Source organism: Hemitrygon akajei, chromosome 12, assembly GCF_048418815.1.
Source record: "Hemitrygon akajei chromosome 12, sHemAka1.3, whole genome shotgun sequence".
NCBI classification, from domain to species: Eukaryota; Metazoa; Chordata; class Chondrichthyes; order Myliobatiformes; family Dasyatidae; genus Hemitrygon; species Hemitrygon akajei.
Genome location: NC_133135.1, coordinates 49,235,132 through 49,258,414, shown reverse-complemented (window position 1 = coordinate 49,258,414; position 23,283 = coordinate 49,235,132). Strand labels below are relative to the sequence as shown.

At 37.5% G+C, this 23,283-nt stretch overlaps 1 protein-coding gene across 10 annotated transcripts in view; it reads left to right on the top strand.

Annotated features, from left to right (window-relative positions):
* The window catches only part of nfia (nuclear factor I/A), a 775,862-nt gene that overhangs the window by 627,357 nt on the left and 125,222 nt on the right, over positions 1-23,283 (top strand). The window lies entirely within an intron of this gene.

The window sequence follows — 23,283 nt, the reverse complement described above, 5'->3', positions numbered from 1 at the left end:
TTTGATACAAATTCACAAAAATGTCAATTTGCGACAGGATAAATCCCAGGAATAGAAAAAGACTTGTCTGATACAACTTTTCACGTTAATGCTTAGCTTCTGGACGTGGTCTTAGGGAAGCTTGCAACTTAGACTCCCAGCTGCATTTAGCTTGAAGGAATTACAATTGAGTGGGCATGTTTAGACTCAGTAAATGCAGGGAGATGTGATTTATAAGGTTATGAATTCTGAAGACTTTTTGACCTATATTCAGATTGTAAAAATAACAGATGTTGTCCTTCACATCAGCAAAGAATGTAGCCAACCGGTGCGGAATGGTTCAGCCACCTATACACAACAGGGACTACTTTAAACACTGACCCAAGTATGACCCTAGATGGCTTGATTATATTTCACTGTAGAAATGTTGCAAATGCTTCTGCGGTAAAGGATTTCTGCAGCTGATAGCATCAGATTATGTTTTTGTTCCCACATCTCATATCCCCAACTTCGATCATATTGACTGCCTGGGCTTAATCATAGCAATTCCCAGTCTTGTTCACATTACAGCTGAGTTGCAGTTTTCATCAAATCTTGTGGATTCCCAGTGCTGGAGCAAACATAACAAAGCAAGCATTTACTAAACAATTACCTCACTCTTTTTATAGATCTTTAAGGAAGAAATTGTTTAGGCATTTTAAAAAATTTGTTAATAATTATTTGTTAGTAATAAGCCTGTTAAAGTTAATTTATGATATTTTGAAGTTTTATGTTTAAAATAAAGCAGGGTTTGCATAAAACTGCAGGTATGCAGTAAATTGAAACTGTCCAATTTAGAAGCAGATATAATTTAGAAGTAAAGGTTTTCTAGATACATAGTGAGCAGCATAAGAAAAAACATTTCATATGAAGCTGTTGGAAAAAACTGTATAAAATTATCAATTATACTGGAATATACCATTCATATTCATTTTTTTCACAAAAATGTATATTTTCATAGATTTTCTACCCAGTAATGAATTATTTGTTGTTTCATATTTTGGTACAATTGGACAACTTTCTTTTTTAATGTTTTCTTTTGAAAACGTACTTATGGAATTTTGTAGACATCATTAAATCCCTCTGTTTATTAAATACTATTGTAGATGAATAAATAGTTTTATCACTTATGCTTGTACACCAAGAAGGCAATTTGAAAATATGTGTTGCTCTCCATTTATAAGTACTAAGGAGGTGAACACACTGGTGTGAATCCTTACCACCAATTCTGAGTTGAAATTAAAAAATGTACACATGAATGGAGACAGTCCATGGCAGCCCACGACTTGATTTTTTTTACACCACACATCGAATTGTCCCAACGTTCTTGAATGCAGTTTTCAATTAACTGGCAATACGTGGTGTGCAAACTATTTAACTGGCATAAGGATCATGACACGTCTGTTCAGGTGATCAATTAAATTAGTTGAGGTGTTGGAACTTGTTAACAAGTTGCTGAAATAGGAAGAAATGTTGAATTGGATGCTCCAGTGATTGATATTATAAACCCTTACTCCTACAACTTTAAATACTTGTTGCAAACTAGACTAATGTGCCGATGATTCCAGATCAAGATGAGCAGATGAAATCTGAGCAAACAGGTCAAGAGCTACAGAAAGATTAAAATCACGCATGGAACTTTGTAGAACAATAAAGGATGAAATTTAAGATAGAAATAAAATGAAAAAGCAGAATTATGCTAGTTCATAAAACCCATGCTGTGCTGAATTTGAAGCTCTCCTGAGTGGTGATAGTAAAGCATTCTACCCCAACAGATCCTGATTTTTCTGCAGCTGGAGGAAAATAAGGAATTGCCAGAATTGTAGAAGGGGCTAGAAGAGGTGATATTTAATTAGAACAGACACAGAAAATTGGATTATATGGATGTAGCAAAATTCTGGTATTTTCATTTCACCTGGGTTTATAGTCATATTATGTAAAGGTCAAAGTTATATTTTTTCTGTTAGTTATGACTTCAGAACTAATTGGATAAAGATATGTGTCAATTGAAAAGAGCTTAGGGAAATCCCTTCCTAGATAATGGACTGAAGATAATAAATTGCGCACTAGGATTATTGCAAGCTTAGTTTTAGTTTACTCTCTGGCAGGAGTACTGCCAGGATTGTAACCTCCCTCTTGCCTGTATTTTGTTGTCTTTTCCAATGCTAAAAAATGTTCAACACCACTAGATGTTTGATGTTAGAACAAGGGCATCAAAAACATGGGAACATGGAAGTTGTTATCCAAGCTTTTATGATGAATGTCAATTTTTACAATGTATGTCAATGATTTGGACTATGTTATTAAGGGATTTGTGGCTAAATTTGCCGATGATACAAAGATCGGTGGAGGAGCCGGTAGTGTTGAGGAAAGAGAGAGCTTGCAGAGATACTTAGATACTTTAGGGGAATGGGCAAAGAGGTGGCAAATGAAATACAATATTGGAAAGTGTATGGTCATGCGCTTTGGTGGAAGAAGTAAACAGGCAGACTGTAATTTAGATGGGGAGAGAATTCAAAATGCAGAGATGCAAAGAGACTAGGGAGTCCTTGTGCAGGATACCCTAAACATTAACCTCCAGGTTGAGTCAGTTGTGAAGAAGGCGAATGCAATGTTGGCATTCATTTCTAGAGGTGTAGAGTATAAGAGCAGGGCTGTGATGTTGACGCTTTATAAGGCACTCATGAGACCACATTTGGAGTATTGTGTACAGTTTTGAGCTCCTTATTTTAGAAAGGATATACTGACATTGGAGAGGGTTCAGAGAAGATTCACAAGAATGATTCCAGGAATGAAAGGGTTACCGTATGAAGAAAGTATGGCAGCTCTTGGGCTGTATTCCCTGCAGTTCAGGAGAATGAGGGGGGATTTCATGGAAACATTCCAAATGTTAAAAGGCCTGAACAGATTAAATATGGCAAAGTTTCCCATGGTAGGGGATTCTAGGACCGAGGGCACGACTTCAGGATTGAAGGACGTACATTTAGATCTGAGATGCAGAGAAATTACTTCAGTCAGAGGGTGGTAAATCTTGTGGAATTTGTTGCCACGAGTGGCTGTGGAAGCCAAGTCATTGAGTGTATTTAAAGCAGAGATAGATAGGTTCTTGATTAGCCAGGGCATCAAAGTGTATGGGGTGAAGGCAGGGGAGTGGGGATGACTGGAAGAATTGGATCAGCCCATAATTGAATGACGGACCAGACTCAGAGGGCTGAATGGCCTGCTTTGCTCCTATATCTTATGGTCTTATATCCTAACTTGGAAATATATTCAAAATGCTGGTGGAACACAGCAGGCCAGGCAGCATCTATGAGGAGAAGCACTGTCGACGTTTTGGGCCGAGACCCTTCGTCAGGACTAACTGACTCCTTTCAGTTAGTCCTGACGAAGGGTTTCAGCCCAAAACATCGACAGTGCTTCTCCTCATAGATGCTGCCTGGCCTGCTGTGTTCCACCAGCATTTTGTGTGTGTTGTTTGAATTTCCAACATCTGCAAATTTCCTCGTGTTTGCTTTTGGAAATATATTGTTGTTCCTTCAAAATTACTGTGTTGAAATCCTGGAACTCTTTCCTGAAAATTATTGTGGGCATACCTGCACCTCAAGGACTGCAGTAGTTCAAGAAGGCAGCTCACGACCACCTTCTCAAGGGCAAGTAAGGTTAGGCAATTAATTGTTGTTTCAGCTACAAAGTTCACACCTCTTGAATAAAAGAAGCATAATCAGAGAAGTACCTGCATGTCCATTATCTGGCAACTCAGGAATCTTCTGTTTGGGAAGGATAGCAATCTAGCAGTGCTGAGAGATATAATGTCAGATCTGTCACTAGATCACTCAGCATCTCCTAAGGGCAACATTTAGGAAGGAAGAAGGTAATTATGGTAATTGCAGTGAACAGATCTAAACCTAAGAATATCAGATACCCTAAGTGACAAATAGAAAAAGCATAACAAATTAATGAAAACTAGAAAAGCATATCTAATAAAGAAAGCTTGATAAAGTTTAGGGTGAAATGGATGAGGGGCTATGGAGGGATATGGTCTAGGTGCAGGTCAGTGGGACTAGGCAGAAAAATGGTTCTGCACAGCCAAGAAGGGCCAAAAAACCTGTTTCTGTGCTATAATGTTCTGTGATTCTATGAAAGGAGTGTTGTCAACCTATTGGCCCAGTTTTCATGCTTAGATACTGATAGTTTCCCAACAATTTCTATTTCATTGCAAAAATGTACAAATTTACAAGTTAAAAGTAATATGTGTCACCATCAATTGCAGAAAGAATTCCTATTTGGACAGGATTAGATTAATATAAATGTACAGGTCTGCTTTATTATAGGGCTGGTTATGCTAATTTACAGGACACATTTGAATTCTGCTTTGGATTTCTTTTGAAAGATCTTAGATCAAATTAATTCTATCCTCCTTTAAATGTAAGCATTGGATTTGTTCATTTGCCATTCTCAATCCCATCTACTGAACTCATTCAAAAGTTGGGTTGTTACTTTGATCATTGTAGTTCTGTAACTGATCACATGATTATCTTAGAAACTATTGGTCCTCCTGCTGAGGAGATCAGAGTCTGGCCTTCAGTTATCAAATAGAAGGAAATTGGTATTGTATGAAAATAGGGAAAAATCATTGCTCGCCATTTGCCCACAGACCAAACAATCAGCGCACAGTCACATATATCTGACTGACCTGTGACATTTTATAACCTTTGAGCTTTTCTCAGTAGGAGAGAAATACAGGTCCTCTTCAGGATATGACAGAATTACGTTCAAGTGAACTATTCGACTATTCGTAATCCAGACAAATTGGAAATATGGCCACGCATCATGTCTTAAGGCAGTAACTGATGCTTGCAACTCTGGCAAATTTATCTTGCCAGTCTCCCAAACACTGATTTGTATGCATTGGCTATACACAAGTCACACAGAATGCTGGAGGAACTCAATGGGTCGGGCAGCATCTATGGAGGGTCCATTTCCCTCCATAGATTCTGCCTGATGCATTGAGTTATTGTGCCATTTTGTGCGTCACTCCAGGTTTCCATCGTCTGCAGTCTTCCTTGTGTCTGTACATAAGTTAGGAATTTGTAACTTGCGGAGAGCCTGTGTGTTGTTTCTAAACACTTGCTTAAGTATTTTCCAAGAAAGAAAATTTTCATTATACACTTAAAACATTAGGTTAGCTGTTCTTGCTTGCTGCCTTTATAAATATTTACAGGAATATTGTTGAAACAGTGCCAGAAACTGGAGAAACTGATCCTTACTCTAGGGGCTGTTCAAAGGCATCACTTTGTAACTGGTACCACAGGATATTATACCATAACTGTGCCAGTCTATGCAACTCCAGCACAACATTCTATCAATAATTAAAAGAGATCTGTTACTCTGGATTCTTCTAATAGTGATGTTACTAGCAGTAGAAAGGTTTATGTATAATAGTTTTAATCTTCTCTCCCTCTCTGAATAAACTATAATGCTAGCAAGGCCTAAGATTATTGTGATAAGAGTTAAATTCTATCTCTGTATCAGGAAAATAACAGGTTTCTATTTCCATTGAGTTCAGTTAGAAAAAACATTGATACCAAAGGTCAAAATGTGAATGTGTTGGCAGAGTTGTACCCACTTGATATTTTTGAAAGAAATTGATTGAAATGAATATGCAAATTTACCAAATAATCCAAAATGAATCATTGCTGTTTTCCTTTGACCTCTGTGGCTTAGATCTGAGTTGATGTTACTCGCTCACTCTGTCAGAATGAAATTCAATAACACTTGGTTGCCCATCGATCTGTGAAGTATGAGAAATTATGTCATTTGGCCAACAAATATTGATCGCCCCTGCAACTCAGAGTTTAGAATTAACAATTTGGATACTACTCACCAAATGTTCAAGTTATTTGCAACTTCCAGTATAATCTTTTAATCTTCAGTTCTGTAAGAGAAATACACTGCTTAATTAAAAGTGCTGCAATAATAATTCAGTAAGAATATATGGATGATTGGTTATGGCTGACTAAAATATCATTTGCTGTACTAACAACTAAAAAAACATGAAAGAGCACCAATGAAAATAGGTAACTGCAGCATAAATTTATCATTTGAACACTTAACGTTTGCATATAACAATCTACTACGCTTTAATCAGATTACTTCCTCTGCAAAGGTAGCAGGTGATAAAGCATGAACATCATTTAAGTGTTCATCTGCTGGCATTGACTTTCATAATTTTGAACAATAGCTGAAAAGCCTTCAACACAGGCTGCTCCTAAAAATGGTTCATTGATGTTCCTTATTTATCTTAGTCAAGAAACAAGTTAGTGACCTGTTTCAAAATAGTATCAGCTGATGAATTGTTCAGCAAAATCAAAAGCTGGTCCTGGATTCTGTAGTCACGCAGACCACTGATGGAATGTCAGAGCAAGACCAAAATATGTGAAGAAGGCGGTTAAAGTTATCCTTACTGTGCTGGAAGAGTGAAATTTGTGATATTTGTGTGGGTCCAGTATTTGAGTTTATCATCTTGAGTTGTTATTTTGCATTTTACTAACATTATTGCCTTGGCCTCCCACCATTCCACTTGCCATCAGTTCTTGTATTCAGATTTTCTTTAAGTTTCCTATTGTGTTTTGGTCATGAAAGCAAGCCTGGTCCTAGAATAGAAGTGGCATTCTGTCATCTTCCTTAATTTGGAATAAACCAATCCGGTATTTGCAAATGGAAAACATTCAAAAAATATTATGGATGTCTAGAAGTATGGGTCAAGTTGGAAATTTGACAGCACGGAGAGCATACTCTTGCTATTTTTGGACTTCTGGCTATTTTTAAGGTTACGTGTATATTTTACTTTTTGTTCAGTTCATTTGTGGTAATATTACTTTACATGTTGTGTTGTGAGTTATATGTTGTGCATCCTGGTCCAGGGGAATGTTGTTTTGTTTCACTATATACATATATATATGGTTGAATGACAATAATCTTGAACTTCAAATGTATGAGATGTGGTGTCCTGCAGAAAGCTAGCACCCATTGCCTATCCGACACTTCTTTTGAATCTCAGATGGCCAGGGGGTTCCAGAATACCATCCCAAAGAAGATGAGATTATATATTTCCAATACAGAAGAGGTTACAGCTCAGCTGCTTCCTGCATTTGTGATGATCCTCCTGGGAGTTCTCGATTGGAACAGTTTGCGGAATTGGAATTGTGAGGGTGGTAGAGAATGACAAGGTTACAGCACCATTTGGAGTTTGTAGTAGGAGTCCCAAGGGGATATTTGGGGAAGTTAGTATACTTCAGTAAGAGTAAGCCTTTAAAAAGTGTTTTGGTAGTCTCATGCAGGGATAGATTGATGGTAAATTTTGCAGAGGGATTTGCTAGGAAAGTGCTGCTTTCCTCTTCCTCACCATGAATTTTGTTAAATGAGAATGTATCAGCTAAATTCTTTTGACTGAGATCAAAAGAGTTGTATTTATCTTCTTTGGAAGCAGAAGCTTTCTTGTCCATCTAGATTAGATAAGTAGCCAGAATCTGAATCTTGTCCAGAGTCAGGATATTGATGAATGTCTCAATAATGTGAAGTAGTTGGGATACATAAGTCTATTTTATTTCTTGCCGTGTTATTTATATCCGTGTCTCGGGTGTTTCTATAGAAATCCTGCGAGCCAAGGTAATAGACCTTTTCATGACTTCGCAAGGTAGTTCTTTATCAGATTGTAGATAACTAGCCATCACCTTATTTCAAAATAATTGTGGGGTGAGTTAACATGTTCTGTTCAGTTTCAGGAGGGAGGTTCATGCTCGAGCCATCAGGTTATAGTTTTCAACTATACAAGCATATAAGGGAGACAAGCATAACATGATAACAATATATTTGTATTATCGGAAGGCCTTTCGTAATTTAGATTGCTGCCAAACCATCAGGATATATTGAGTCAAAGGAGGCGAGGGCGTCAAAGTAAAAGCAAACTGTGTGTAAAGCAGGAGATAAAATTGTGGTTGAAGATGCAGGTAGTTCCCCATTCTCTTTGATCTCTGTGCCTTACATTGGACTTGATGAAGGGATATTATTGTTCACCATTTTCATTAATAATTTGTACTTGGAAATTAAACTTTTACTGTTCATATCAACACAGGATAAAGTAAGGAAGATAAACATGGGGAGAAATTGAGAAAGACAACACTGAGTGTCACAATAAGTAATAGGCATGCAAAAATTATGTCAGTAGTATATCCATTTGTATATGTACATGAATGTGAGCCAGTGTACACTAAGTAGGCTAAAAGACAGTAAAATTATTACAGAGCTTCAGAATTCATTTCTAGAGGAATAAAAATGAATGTCGGAAAAGGTATTTTGAACTTCTGCAGAATCTTGGTTAATCCACACATAGTAATACAGAATGGGTATCGATTCTTAATGGATTTCCAGGGTTGTTAACTATATGAGAGGATACAGCTCTCTAACAACACTGAAACTCTTCTCCATAAGGTAGAAAGCTGAGGAAGGACATAAAAGAGATCTAAAGATTAAGAGTTTTCACAGAATAGATGTTCATCTGAAATTAGAAGTTGTGTATATAAGATAGGCTAATAAGGAAGCCAGGAGAAACCCCTTTGAAAGAGATTCCAAAGATTAGCTTTATTTGTCACATGTCGTGAAACGTGCCATTTGTTTCAAATTAAATCAGTGAGAATTGTGCAGGGCAAACCACAAGTGTTGCATTAATTCCGATGCCAACATGGCAAGCGCACAATTCCATAAGGCACAAGAGCAGAATTAGGCTATTCAGCACATCAGGCCTGCTCTACCATTCCATCATGGCAGATTTATTATCCCTCTTAACCCTATTCTCCTGCCTTCTCCCTGTAACCTTTGACATTCTGACTAATCAAGGTCCTATCAACCTCCCCTTTAAATATACACAATGATTTGGTCTCCACAACTGTCTGTAGCAATGAATTCCACCGATTCAGCAGCCTCTACTAAAAAAAATCCTCTTCATCTCCGTTCTCCCTCTATTCTCAGGCTGTGCCCTCTAGTCCTAGACCCCCCCCCCCCCCACTATAGGAAACATCCAGACCCCATCCAATCTATCTTGGTCTGTCAACATTCAACAGGTTTCAATGAGATCCCCACCCCCATTCTTCTAAACTCCAGTGAGTATAGGCCCAGAGCCATCAAACGTCCTTATACATTTACCCTTTCATTTCTGAAATCATTCTTGTGAATCTCCTCTGGACCCTCTCCGATGTCAGCACATCTTTTCTTTGATAAAAGGCCAAAAACTACGTACAATACTCCATGTGTAATCTGACCAATGCCTTATAAAACCTCAGCATTAGAGCTTGCTTTTGTATTCTAGTCCTCTCAAAATGAATGCTAGCAATACCACTGACTCGACCTGTAGTTTAACCTTTAATAAATCCTGCATAAGGACTGTCAAGTTGCCTTGCGCCTCTGATTTTTGAATTTTCTCCCCATTTAGAAAATAGTCTACACTTTTATTTCTTTGCCAATGTGCATGACCATGCACTTCCCTACACTATCTTCCACCTGCCGCTTCTTTGTCCATTCTTCTAATCTGTCCAAATATTACTTCAGATTCCCTGCTTCCTCAATACTACCTGGCCCTCCATCTACCTCTTGAGCCAAAACCTTAAAGTCCCCTTCCTACATTATCCCAATCTGCAGACTCCCTGCTTCCTCAACATGACCTGCCCTCCACCTATCTTTGTATCGTCCACAAACCTGACCACAAAGTCGTCAATTCCATCATCCAGAGCAACACACACAAAATGTTGGAGGAACTCAGCACATCTGAGTACACAAACACGAGGAAATCTGCAGATGCTGGAGTTTCAAGCAACCCACACAAAATGCTGGTGGAACACAGCAGGCCAGGCAGCATCTATAGGAAGGAGTACATCTGACCTTAGCTTCTCCCTCTCAAACTGCAGGGTGAATTCTATCATATAATGATCACAGCTTCCTTAGGGTTCACTATCACTAACCTGACGTATTGGAACGTGGGTGAAAACCAGAGCATTGGAGGAAACCCACACAGTCACAGGGAGAACATACAAACCCCTTACAGGTAGTGATGGGAATTGACCCCCAGTCTGTGACAATTGTAAAGTGATGTACTAACTCCTACATGCTGCTCCTTACAATAACGAGTATTCATGTGAGAGTCCCTGCCAGGCAAAGTGAATCAAAAGATATAGATGCACTTTGTGAGAAAACTAAATAAATCCAAGTAGAAGGTCTAAATCATTACACTGATGTGGTTAGATGAAGTGGGGTACATGGAATAAAACCGCCAGTATAGACCTCGTGAACTAAATGTCATATGCAATTGTCTTTGAAATGTAAGTGGCAATATTAATTTCTGTCATATATATGACAACTGGTTGCCTCAAATAGGTCACCACTGTTGTGGTGTGGATGAAATCACCGGGGAGAGAGAGAGTTACTGGTAGATACAAAGGAGCTTCTTTATTCGACAACACAAGGTTCAGTAGATGTCACACGGACAGAGACACTTTCGGTGGAAAGGTCTGCTAGCCCAATGTGGGCTCGATATTTATTCGCTAAACCCAAAGAACAATTCATATTTACAAGTATAGACAATGCTTTCTTTTGAAGCTACATACAAACTTCACACCTTCTGACTTCATCCATTCCTCCCGACGCCAACATATCTGGGCTGGTATTCACGGCCTTTAGGAATGCAAGTTAAATCCACAATACATTTATTTGGTATCTTACGCGCTAACATAGAGGACAGTACATATTTACAAAGTATAGATAATGCTGTCTTTGAAACTACCTGTAAAATTCACACTTCCGTCCGCAGCGTCTGGGCTAACATTCTGGTATTCACAGCTTTTAAGAACAGCGTGGTTACAAATGAACTGAGTTCACTGCTTTTAGGAAATGCATTGTTATGAACTCAATCCACAGTACTTTGTCAGAGAACAGAAGACTGGTTGCCAAAGTCATTTAAGTGTAAATGAAACATCTACCCAAAAACTCACTCTAACAACCACATCACAAACAAATATTTAGAAGAGGTACCAAGCTTTCAGTTAGGTGCATACTTCCAACCAAGCATACATTACTAACAACACACACATAATGCTGGTGGAACACAGCAGCTGCCTGGCCTGCTGTGTTCCACCAGCATTTTGTGTGTGTTGTTTGAATTTCCAGCATCTGCAGATTTCCTTGTGTTTATACATTACTGAACTGGGATTGTGATGGACACACACATCTATTCAGGTTTCCTAATCAAGCTCTTTGACTAATTGTGTTGTGTCATTTACCATGGATGTTCATTACAGGGAGCAGTGAATAGGTGGAACATTTCTTTTACAAACTGCTGCCAACTGTAGATGAAAAAAAGCCACTAAGAATTCAGCTGGGTGAATGACAGGTTAAGGACAAGTTGATTTGTCTGTTTAGTTAGAAGACTTAGTAGAGGGAAAAAGAAATCACTGCTGTACAGTAATAAGGTCTGGAGAGAAAATGCTGACACAGCTTCAATTTGATTTCAGCCGACAAAACCATTGCAGGAATTCATCATTCAAGTTTGCAGCTCAGCTCATTCTGGAAGGCTGGAGTATTAATGATATTACTTTTTGTTTGAGGTATTAGGCCGCTTTCCACCTAAATGAAAATTGTCCTCCTCCCCCGCTATAAATATAAGCAGCATTCCTGATGAATGTGCACAAAACTGCTAAGACTTAATTGAAGATTCCCACACAATATCAGCTTTCCTTCGAATGTGCACCGAATATTATTGTAAATAAAATTATTCCTAGAGACAGTAATTCCATCAAATAATATGCCATTAAATAAAATGTTTTTATTCAGCGATTTGATATTCTGATAAATTATATTTTTTTGTTTATGATGAACATCCCTGCCATCTGAGCCTTTCAGCAGAAGTGCTGGTTGGGATTTTGCAGGTCATTTGTTTAATCATTCAAAAGGCATTCTTTGTCTAGTTATCTCTTTTAATCTTCTGTTGGAGACTTGGGACTTGGTTGCCATCCACTGAAATGCTTAATGGTGCTCATTATTGATTGGTTAGTTCTCAGCATGTTACTAAGTTCCGAAGTTAACTTTGTTTATGAAAACTTTGATACTTCATGTTTATCCCATTTAAAATCCTGGCTTAGTCCCTCTATCTCTTATACCATGCTGATCTATATTTCTATCTAAAAGTGGGACCTCCTTGTTACTGTGTGTGTTTCCTCCAATGCTCTGGTTTTCTCCCACATTCCAATACGTACGGTTAGTGAACCTTAAGGAGGCAGTGATCATAATATGATAGAATTCACCCTGAAGTTTGAGAGGGAGAAGCTAAAGTCAGATGTACCAGTATTAAAGTGGAGTAAAGGGAATTACTGAGGCATGAGAGAGGAGCTGGCCAAAGTTGAACGGAAGGAGACACTGGCAGGGATTACGGCAGTACAGCAATGTCTGGATCTTCTGGGAGCAATCTGGAAGGCCCAAGATAGATACATCCCATAAATGAAGAAGCATTCTAAAGGGAGGATGGCGCAAAGGTGGCTGATAAGGGAACTCAAAGACAGAAAAAAACCTAAAGAGAGGGGCATATAATATCGTAAAAACTAGTGGGAAGTTAGAGGATTGGGAAGCTTTTATAAACTAACAGAAGGCAACTAAAGGAGAGAAATGTTGAAATATGAAGGGCAAGCTAAGCAATAAAGTGGAGTAAAGGGAATTACTGAGGCATGAGAGAGGAGCTGGCCAAAGTTGAATGGAAGGAGACACTAGTAAGGATGATGGCAAAGCTCTAAGTGAAAACTGATGTGACTACAAAGCCTCCTTGTAGTCCTGTATTTACTGGGAAGCACAACCAGACTGTCCAAACCCTTAACACATAGGGATTCAAGTCAACAAAGCAGAAATGATCAAATATCAAAATATTGCAACAGAGAAATAAAAAGAGCACAACGTAATTCTGTGCCATTGTGTTGTATCCTCAGTAGTGGTCACTAACCTCAGTAGGATGCTAACCATACAACTTCTCTGCTAACAGTGAGTAGGTTCAATACTGCTTTGAGTTTGAGAAACAGCTGCAAAAAAATAAAGTGACACAAATTTAAAGATGAAAGCCAAACCCGCATATGACTTGTACAATGAATGGTGGACAGTAGGGAGTATAATAAAACAGATGCACATTGGAGTACAAGAGCATAGTTCATTGAAAGCAGTGTCACAAGTAGACAGGGTGGTGAAAAAGATGTTTAACATGCTGGACTTCATCAGACAGAACACTGAGTAAACAAATTAAGAAGTTATGTTGCAGTTGTATAAGTCATTAGTGGGACTGCACTTGGACGACTGTGTACAGCTTTGGTCACCCTGTTATAGGAAAAAATGTGGTTACACTGGAAACAATACAGAAACAATTTATAAGGATATTGTCAGAACTAGAGGGCCTGAACTATAGGGTGAGGTTGGCCAGGCTCAGTCATTATGCGTTGGAACATTGGAGAATGAGGGATAACCTCTAGAAATATTTAAAATTATGAGAGGCATGGACAGTGTGGATGGTAACAGTCTTTTCCCAAGGTAGGGAAGACCAAACTTAGGGAGCATAGGTTTAGGTTGAGAGGGCAAAGATTTGAAAGGGACCTGAGAAAGCTTTTCATGCTGAGAGTGATGAGGAGATGGAACAATCTGTTAGAAGAAGTGGCTGAGGCAGGTACAATCATGTCATTTAAGAAGTACGTAGTTAAGTATATGGAGGGACAGGACTTGGAAGGATATGGGCCAAATGCATGAACAAAATAGGTTGGAACTGTGGTTGGAATGCACTGATTGGGTCTGAGGCCTTATATCTGTGCTGTATTGCTCAGTGACTGTAAGTTGGGTATGGCCCTGTTTATTTATTAGATACGTGAACAATTACGGTAGTGAAGAATGTAATATGAGCAAATGGTTGGAGAATTGAGAGTTGGTGTTTATCACATTCCACAATTTGTTCAGCAATTTGACCTCAGGAAATCAGGGAAATCAGTAAATTGTGGAGAAATTAAGTTAGGAGGCTTCCTTTAGACCTTAACAAGCTCCTGCCATTTACCAGTTTTAATTTTAAGAGACTGAATGTTAAACAAATGAAGTTATTGTAGACGTTGAATGTTCATTTGGGAAAAATAACATCTGGTCATACTTATTCACTGAGATTGATGTCTGTTTTGTACTCTATTTATGATATTCCTCATCCCCCCAGCATGAAAATCCCTGAACATCAGCAATAAATATAACTTCCAATGCAAGGGTCAACAAGTACAGTGACAGAGTAAATTTTCATAAAACTGCCAGTTCGGAGGGAAAGCAATTGTAGCTTTCATACTTATAACTTCATATATTTTATTACAACTAAATGGAGTAGGAACTTTCCATTGCTTACTCATTCAGATCCATTAATGATGCAAAAAGATATCCCACCATCACTCACAGTGATATTGATGAGATTGGTTTGTCTGTCTGTGTTCTACTGCAGGACTCCTTCAAATATTCCTTAGCATTTTCACTGGGGAGTTCACCCTTGTACCCTGTCACCAGGCTAGTCCTGGCACGATGACAGGTTATTCTGCACACAAATATGCGCAGGTCTGTCACTATCAGGGTATAGAAAATATTGTCTGACCTTCTAAATATTTTCCGTTCTATTTTAGATTTTCAGCAGCAATATTATTTTGTTTCTGTCTTCTGTGTATAAGATGATGAGAGGCATTGATCATGTGGAGAGCCAGAGGTTCTTTTCCCAGGGCTGAAATGGCTAACACAAGGGGGCATAGTGTTATGGTGCTTGGAAGTAGGTACAAAGGGGATGTCAGAGGTAAATTTTTCACACAGAGAGCGTGGGTGCGTAGAATGCACTGCTAGCAAAGGTGGTAGTGGTGGATACAATTGGGTCTTTTAAGAGACTCTTAGATAGTTACATGGAGCTTAGAAAAATAGAGGGCTATGTGCTAGGGAAATTCTAGGCAGTTTCTAGAGTAGGTTACTTGGTCGGCACAACATTGTGGGCCAAAGGGCTTGTAATGTGCTGGAGGTTTCTATAACTTGTCTGAATAGGAATGTCAGTAAAGCTGGAGCCTGGTGACCTGACACAAAACTAATGGAACTAGAGAGCATGGGTTGGGTCAGGTTTCAAAAGCATTTGAAGACCCTCAGTTTAAGTTCAATCAGGCCGGGCCAGCTCTTTAGAAATAGTGCTCCAAGACTCGGTATTTTAATTAGTGCCTCGTGGTCTAGTTCCCAAGCCTACCAGGATCCAACAGTATGTATTGGATTCAAATCCAGGTCAGGTATCAAAAAAACTAAAAGTCCCTTGGGTTACTGGATTTGGGTTGCCAGATTCAAGTTGGTATTTAATTTTCTGCCCCAGAAGACCACTAAGCAAAGCACTGGGTAGTTTTATTACCCATAAATTTACATCTCCAGGATTGGAATAAACTACCCATTGGAGATCTTTACTGAGAATGAAGGGAAAAACTTACATCATATCTATACGGGTTGAACCATTTCCCTGAGGTAAGTCAGTTTTAAACTGCTTTCTTGAAATATCAGTGAGTTAAGTTATTTATCATTGTTTTTATTTATAAATAAATCCCACTTTTGCTGGATATACAGAAAACAATGTTATACTGGCACTAGTTTTTTCCGCAAGGAATTATTTTCTTCAATTTTATTTTGTTGAGATTGTGAGGTAGTCAGTGTATTTCCTGGCTGCGGTTTCAAGCTGTTTAACCAGCTGAGTAGCTGTATTTTTTCCCTTTCTGTTGCTCAACATTCAGCCCACTTGCAGCACATTTCCAACATGGTTTGCAATACTCTTGTGATAATTTGTCTCTGTGCAGATGTTGAACTAACACAGGCTTGAGCATTTGTATAGCGTCCTTTCTATGCATGTTGTCAACCATTCAGATTTTGTTTCCTGTTATGACAGCCTGAACCAAGAGTTTTCCAATTACCGTCCAGAAACATATTTTCTGAAGTAAAGAGCTGAAAATGTCTGCCTTAATTGCTTAAGTTTCCAGACCAGATTGCTGCCAAAGAATTTTTTTACTATTTTTCCTGATCATTCTGTAATCTATTGTATCCCTGTAAAGAATATTTTTAGTTGCTTGTGCCACTACAAACATTACGTTTAACTTCACTGCCATCCAATATGTCTTCTAATTGAATCTTCATTTTATCACGTTCCTTCCTGTTCTTTTCTAGGACCTCAGGACCATGACATATATACCTAAACCTAGTCTTGTAGTTCCCATGACCATTAATAGTTCTCTAGTGCAGTCATTCTCGATGTGGGCTATGCTGTATTTCATAGGGGCTGCAAGTAAATATCAAGAAATTGGGGGCCACAGGATTTTCTGAATGGACCATGATTCATTTACCATGATGTAATTTTAATTTATGTAATTTTATCAGAGTGCATATAAAACTATTCAAGCCATCCCCTTGAGCAGCTCATCAGTATCAAGGTGTATTGATTAAGTGTCAGATGATGTGGAAAAACAACTAGTTGCACAACTGCAAGTTAAGAAGTTTTTTCACTGCAGATCGATAAAAGCACATTACGTGATAATGAAGCCCTTCTGATGACATATATTAGGTTTTTGAATGATGATCAGGCTAGTGAGGAAATGCTTTTTGTCCAAAAGCTTAAGACAGATACCAAAGGTGAAACTATTTTTAAAGAAGTCAGAGCTACTTCTTGGGAAACAATAATCCACTAAGAAATATAATGGCTTGTGCAGCTGATGGAGCTGCTTTGATGTTAGGAAGGTGCAGAAAATTCATTTCTCATTTTCAGAATGCTATGCCAGATGTTTTTTCACATACACTATGTCATCCACTGCCAGCATTTGTTTGCAAAATAATTGGGAGGACGTTTGCACGACGCTCTTGCTGCTGTAATAATGGCTGTCAATTTCATCAAATTGATTGCACTTCCAGATCATGTTTTTCAACAACTTTTGGAGGAAAACAAAGAAGATTTTGAATGCCTACTAATGCATACAGAGGTCTGGTGATTATCAAAATGAAATTGTCTTCATTGCTTTGTTGCACTTTGGGATGGTATTGTAGCATTTCTAAGTGATAAGCAGTTTGGGGAACAAATTGTCACTGCTAAGTCTGACATGTTTTATTGGTCAGATATATTTGAGAAAGTGAATTTATTAAACAGTTACAATGAGAAAAAACTGCATTCTCATATCATGCAATGAGGCTCTTATAGCTTTCCTTGGAAATCTCAAACTTCTCAGCAGCAAAATTGGACATCACAAGTTTATACAATTTCCTTCACTGGCCACTCTTAAAATAAAATTGCTGGAGATGATCTGATTGCATACCTTGATCATTTGAAACAACTGCACACTGATACGGAATTTCAGCCAGAGTCGTGCTGGAGATGCATATTCCAGATTGGGTGGTGGATCCATTTGGGGTGAATGTGAATAATGTTGAGCTGCAGAGTGATATAACAGCTCAAGCAAAATTTAAATACAGCTGCAAAATTTCTTTATAACTAGTGATTATCAAAATAAGTTTCCACAGCTTTTGGAGAAAGCAAAGTTGTTTTTAATTGCATTTTCCACCTCTTATCTAATTGTTTGCGGTTTTAGTTAAGTTCCTCACCTGCTATCAAAAGCTGATAACCGTCTTGATGTTGTAAAAAGAGGTGACCTTTGATTACTTTTAACCAAGTTACAACCAGATATTCAAAAACTTGTTGGTTTGGATCAGTCACAAGGATCTCATTAAATACCCAAAGTAACAATATTAAGTGCTTTTTCATTGCCAGTTGGAATATTATATAAATTAAAAATGAAGTATTCTATTCACAGCTTTGAAATAGTTTTACTTTCATATACACCAGTAAGATTATATTTAACATATAATAATACCTATAATCTGTGAAAACATAAATATTGACTGTATATTAGAATAACTAGTACAGTTGTCCAAAAAAACTTTAGCAAATAACGGAGAATATGGAGAGTAGGTGCTACAGAGGTAAATGATAGTCACAAATGGTCCACGAGCAGTTAAAGATTGAGAACTACTGCTGTAATGAATATCCGGATTAGATACTTTGCAACTTTAGAAATGCCCTGCATAGTGAAGCTTGAGCGTTTAGCTACTTCCTCAATTTAAATGCCCATTGTTAATGATTTTGACTCTGCACGCTTCTAGCCTTGCAATTCCCTCACTAAAATGTTTCAATGAGTTCATCTCTCTTTCTCCCTATACGCTGATTATTTATACCTATATCTTTTACCAAGCATTTAGTCATCTTGCCAATATTTCCTTTTTTTTGGCTTTGTGAGAAAATTTGATTGTCATCACCCTGTAAATGCCTTAGGGTATTTATTAAAATTCATAAATTTATATTTGCATTGGAACTGTGGGTTGACACGTCTCTAGGCCCTCATAAATTTCGTCATATGATCGTAAAAGAAGTCACTAATGAGATGGTTGATGCATTGGTTTAATTTACCAAAATTCCCTAGATTTGAGGATGCTTCCATTTGATTGGAAAGTAGAAAATATTTTAATCAAAAACTGAAGAGAAACAAACTTCAAGTCAGTTAGATTAGTATCTGTCTTAGGGGAAATATTCAAAGCTTTTATTAAATATGTTATAGTATTTCACAGACAAAGTCAACACGAGTTTGACCACTTCATTGGAGCTTTTTGAAAAAGCAATGTACTGTGGATAATTGGGTGAATATGCCATATTTTGGTTATTCGATAAGGTGTCACATGAAAGGTCATTGCTGAAAATAAAACATGATTTGGAGGTAAGTTTTATTTATAAATAGATGTTCACCTTGCAAGCAAGAAAGAGAAAATAGAGAATGGGCATAAAATACCTTTTCTCATTGGCAAAATGTAACACATGGGAATCAGAGCATGGTCCTCAATATATTACAATTGATATCAATGGTCTGGATAAAGATGTAGGTTCTGTGATTTTCCTGATGGAAAAGTAAGTTGTGAAGAGTCTTAAGAGGAAGTTAAGTAGGAATACAGACAAAATAGAAGTGTTCAGAATCCAAAATCAGACTCACTGACATATGTTGAGAAATTGGTTGTTTTGTGGCGGACAAACAGTACAAGACTTTAGAATTTATAATAAAAAAGTAAATAAATAGTGCAAAAAAAAACCGAATAGCAAGGTAGTGTTCGTGGGCCATTCAAAACTCTGATGGCAGAGTGGAAGAAACTGTTCCTAAAACATTGAGTATGTAACTTCAGGCTCCTGTACCTTAATCTATCTCATTGCTGTACACATCCTTGTCACCATCTGAGATTCTAGTGACAATGTTTGAGCCATAGGCAAATTTATGGATAGCATTTGAGTTGTGCCTAGCCACACAGTCATGAGGGCAGATAGATTAGAGCAGAAGGCTAAGCACATATCCTTGAGGTGCCTCCATGTCAGTTGTAAGTAAGGAGGAATGTTATTTTTGATTCACATTGACTGTTGTCTGAGGAGGTCAAGAATGCAGTTGTAGAGGGAGGTACAAAGATCCAGGTTTTGAAGCTTATTGATTAGTATTGGGAGATGTTGATATTGAATGCCCGACTGTAAATGATAAACAACAGCCTGACATAAGTACTGACTTAGTCCAAGTTGTCCAAGGCTAAGTGGAGAGCCAGTGATATTGTATCCACTGTTGATCCATTGTGGGGCTAGGCATGTTGCAGTGGGTCCAGGTCCAAGCTCAGCATTAGTTAATTTGAACCATGAACACCCTCTCAAAACCCTTGTTCTGACATCGACCTCTGAGACAGCGATCACAGGGTTGCCAGATGTTGTGGGGATTTGCACAGGTGTAGTTTTATTCTCCCTTTCAAAAAATGCATAAAAGGCATTGAGCTTATCAGGAAGTGAGGCATCACAGCCATTTATGTTGTTAGATTTTGCTTTTTAGGAGTAATGGGTTGCAAAACCTTGCAGAGCTGTTGTGCATCTGATTGTGTTGAAATCTAGCAAACAGTGTATTAATTGGGGAAAAGTAAATTTGAAAAAACTACAAAATGGTGAAAGATTGTGGAGCTTTGGAGTTTTTAGAGATCTGAGTGTCTTGATGCATGATTGCTGAATGTTAATGTGCAATCCGAGTTAGGAGTTAGGAAAGCCAACAATGTTATTATTTATTGAAAGGTGAATTGAATCCAGATGTTGAGGGGCTAATTTTTTTCAGTTATATAGAGCATTTATGAGACAACAGCAAGTATACTATGCAGTATTCTTAAGAATAGATGTTGGTGCCTTTAAAGAAGTGTGAGAAGTTTTACTGAACTGCAATATAAATGGTTGGATTATCTGAGGTGGATGTTTGGATAACGGGCATGTAACTCCTGAAATTTAGAAGAGCAAGGGGGAATTTTATTTGAAACATATGGGATCCTGAGGGTTTAACGGAATGGATGTGAAGAAGATGCTTCCTCTTGGAGAATCCAGAACTGGGTTCACACCTTAAAAATAAGAGATCACCCACTTAAGAGAAATTAGGTAACAGCTTTTTTCGGTCAGAGAATTATGTTTCTTTGGGGCTCTTTTCTTCAAAAGGTGGTGGAAATATTTTTAAGACAGAGATATTTATATATGGTATAAGACAACACAGTGATTCTAGACATCTAATAATTCTTCTCTGAACTGCTGCTAGTGCATTAACATCCTTCCTTAAATAAGGAAGTGAAAGATTGCAATGGATAGATAGGTATGCAGAGTTAAGATTAAAATCAGTCAGTAAAGTAGAAAGGGTGAGTGGTTTACTCCTGCTCTTAATTGGTATGTTGATGTTTTTCAGTTTGTTCCTGCTTCACTGTTCCCAGAACTCAAGAATTAGATGTCTTTCTATCCGTTAGGGCAGGGCAGATAAAACTCCTCTGCACTTCTTTACAAACTTACAGTTCAGCATCTGAAATGAATGCATACAAGGAACATCAGTTGGTGCCAGAAAAGCTAAGCCAATAAAATGTGTAAGCAGGAATCCAGAAGCAATGCTAGATTACTGTTATATGTAAATTTGCAGTGTCCTCAGCAAAGGTATAATACTCAAGTGTTGTGTAATTGAGTTCATTTTTCTTTTGCCTCCCTCCCCAAGTTTAGTCTACATGTGCTTCATTTCATCCATACAGTCACAAGAATAATAATGGAAGAGCATGACCCTCCGTGGAAGACTTCCCCAGGATCTGAGCAGACTAGATGTTGACAAGGAAACATCGAACACCTGGCTCAGAGTTAGAGACCTCTTTCCAGAAACAGAGGGGTTATTTGTGGCAATACAGAACAAAGAAATATATATAGAAATATATTACAAGAAATATATATTAAAAATACACAATAAAAGGCCAACAAATTCAAGGTGATAAATGCAGAAAATGCCAAGAGAATCCACAGACAATCCAACACATTACAGGATCCTGCATTGATTTAACTCAATCTGATTACTTATACACCCACAACCAAGTGGCAAACTCCGTCCAACAAAATCTTGCTTTAAAATGCAAACACATAAAATACACCATACTTTATAAATACAAACCTGATCCAGTTTTAGAGTCAGAGTGTTACAAATTATATTACAACTGATCCATTATTACAGATAGGACGATCCACAGTAATCATCTGGATATAATATTGCAGGAAAAACAAGCACGAACATTTTACTTACCGTAATAGATACAGCCATGCACACATAACATACAGAAATCAGTAAGTGAAAAACAACAGAAATATGATGAATTAAAAGAGTAAATTGAAAGACCATGGAACATGAACAGGGTATACATTGGCCCAGTGGTAATATCTACAACAGGTATCATTTCAAAGTCACTACACAATAGCATTAAACAATCAGGGCTACACAGCAATATCTATGTAAATCTCCAGAAAGCCGCAATACTAAACTCCACTAGAATAGACCAAAGGTTCCTAGCAATTGAGAAATAAGTGTGCTTGGCTATGCCTGCACCTCAGATTGTACCTGCTGGGCTGAGAAAAAATAAAAATACAGTATAATAATAATAACTTATTTATAGAGCACTTTTCATACAAATGATGTAGTTCAAAGTGCTTGACAATGGGATAAAGTGTAAACACAAAAATAAAAGACACAATGATGTTAGTAAACAGCAAAGTTAAATCGATAGATTTTGAGCTAGCATTTAAAATTGAGTTCTAAAATTGTTTATGCATGCCATTGGAGAAGGCAGAGGATTAGACTTGGATATGAAATGCATGTGATTGAATGAGCTGCAGTCTTTGACTTCTCTGATTTCAGCTGCTTTGGTCCAAGAGATGGAAAGCTCATCTTTTTTTTATTTACAAGATACTTCTTAGAGCCTTCTTTTCTTTAATCAAACCTTTGTTTATCTCTCTTAATAGATCCATTTATAACTCAGTGTTAAATTTTGATTAAATGCTCTTTTGAATGGCCTTGACTGGATTTAATATATTGAAAAGATTATACCTATTCCAGTTGCTTTTATAATATGCTACATATTTGAATAAATACCCCTGAACATATTTAAGTAAATTATGAGCTGTTGCAATTTCAGATCTGCCATTGGGTACGAGAATGGATTTGGTGGAATGTAATATTTTGCTATCCTTAATGTATATAGCTGTACATTTTTCCAAAGCTCTTAACAATACACAAAAGGATTAGTGAGATGAGTACAGGTTGGCTGAAAAGCTATTAAATTTTATGAGGCAAACATATTTTAGTTACAAATCATTTCATTTTTTTCATTGTATTCAGTTTTTGCAAATATCTGCAGCACATATTGGATTGCACAGCTATTTGAATAAGACATAAAGAGAAATCAAAATCTCAAAAGGCCAGAGATTCCGCCTAAGGAAGAAAAGAATAATTTCCTTATATCCTTCTGTTTATGCTTATCTGCCTTTGGGAAATGACTTGCATAGAACATAGCAGTAAAACTGAGCATAAATCATAGCACAAATTGATTTACCTCTATAATGTTTTCCTGTTGTATATTAATTTATGGAAAAAAACTTTCCTTTAAATTCTGGTGGACATACTGTAATAAAATGCAATCTTGCATTTGTAATCTGCATAACTAGTTCTTGTTTGGTATTTCTAAAAGTTAAGATATTTGGAGAAAAATATTTGTCTCCATTATTTAACAACAAGAGAAACTTTTCAAAAGCCAATTATTAAACCTTTGTTA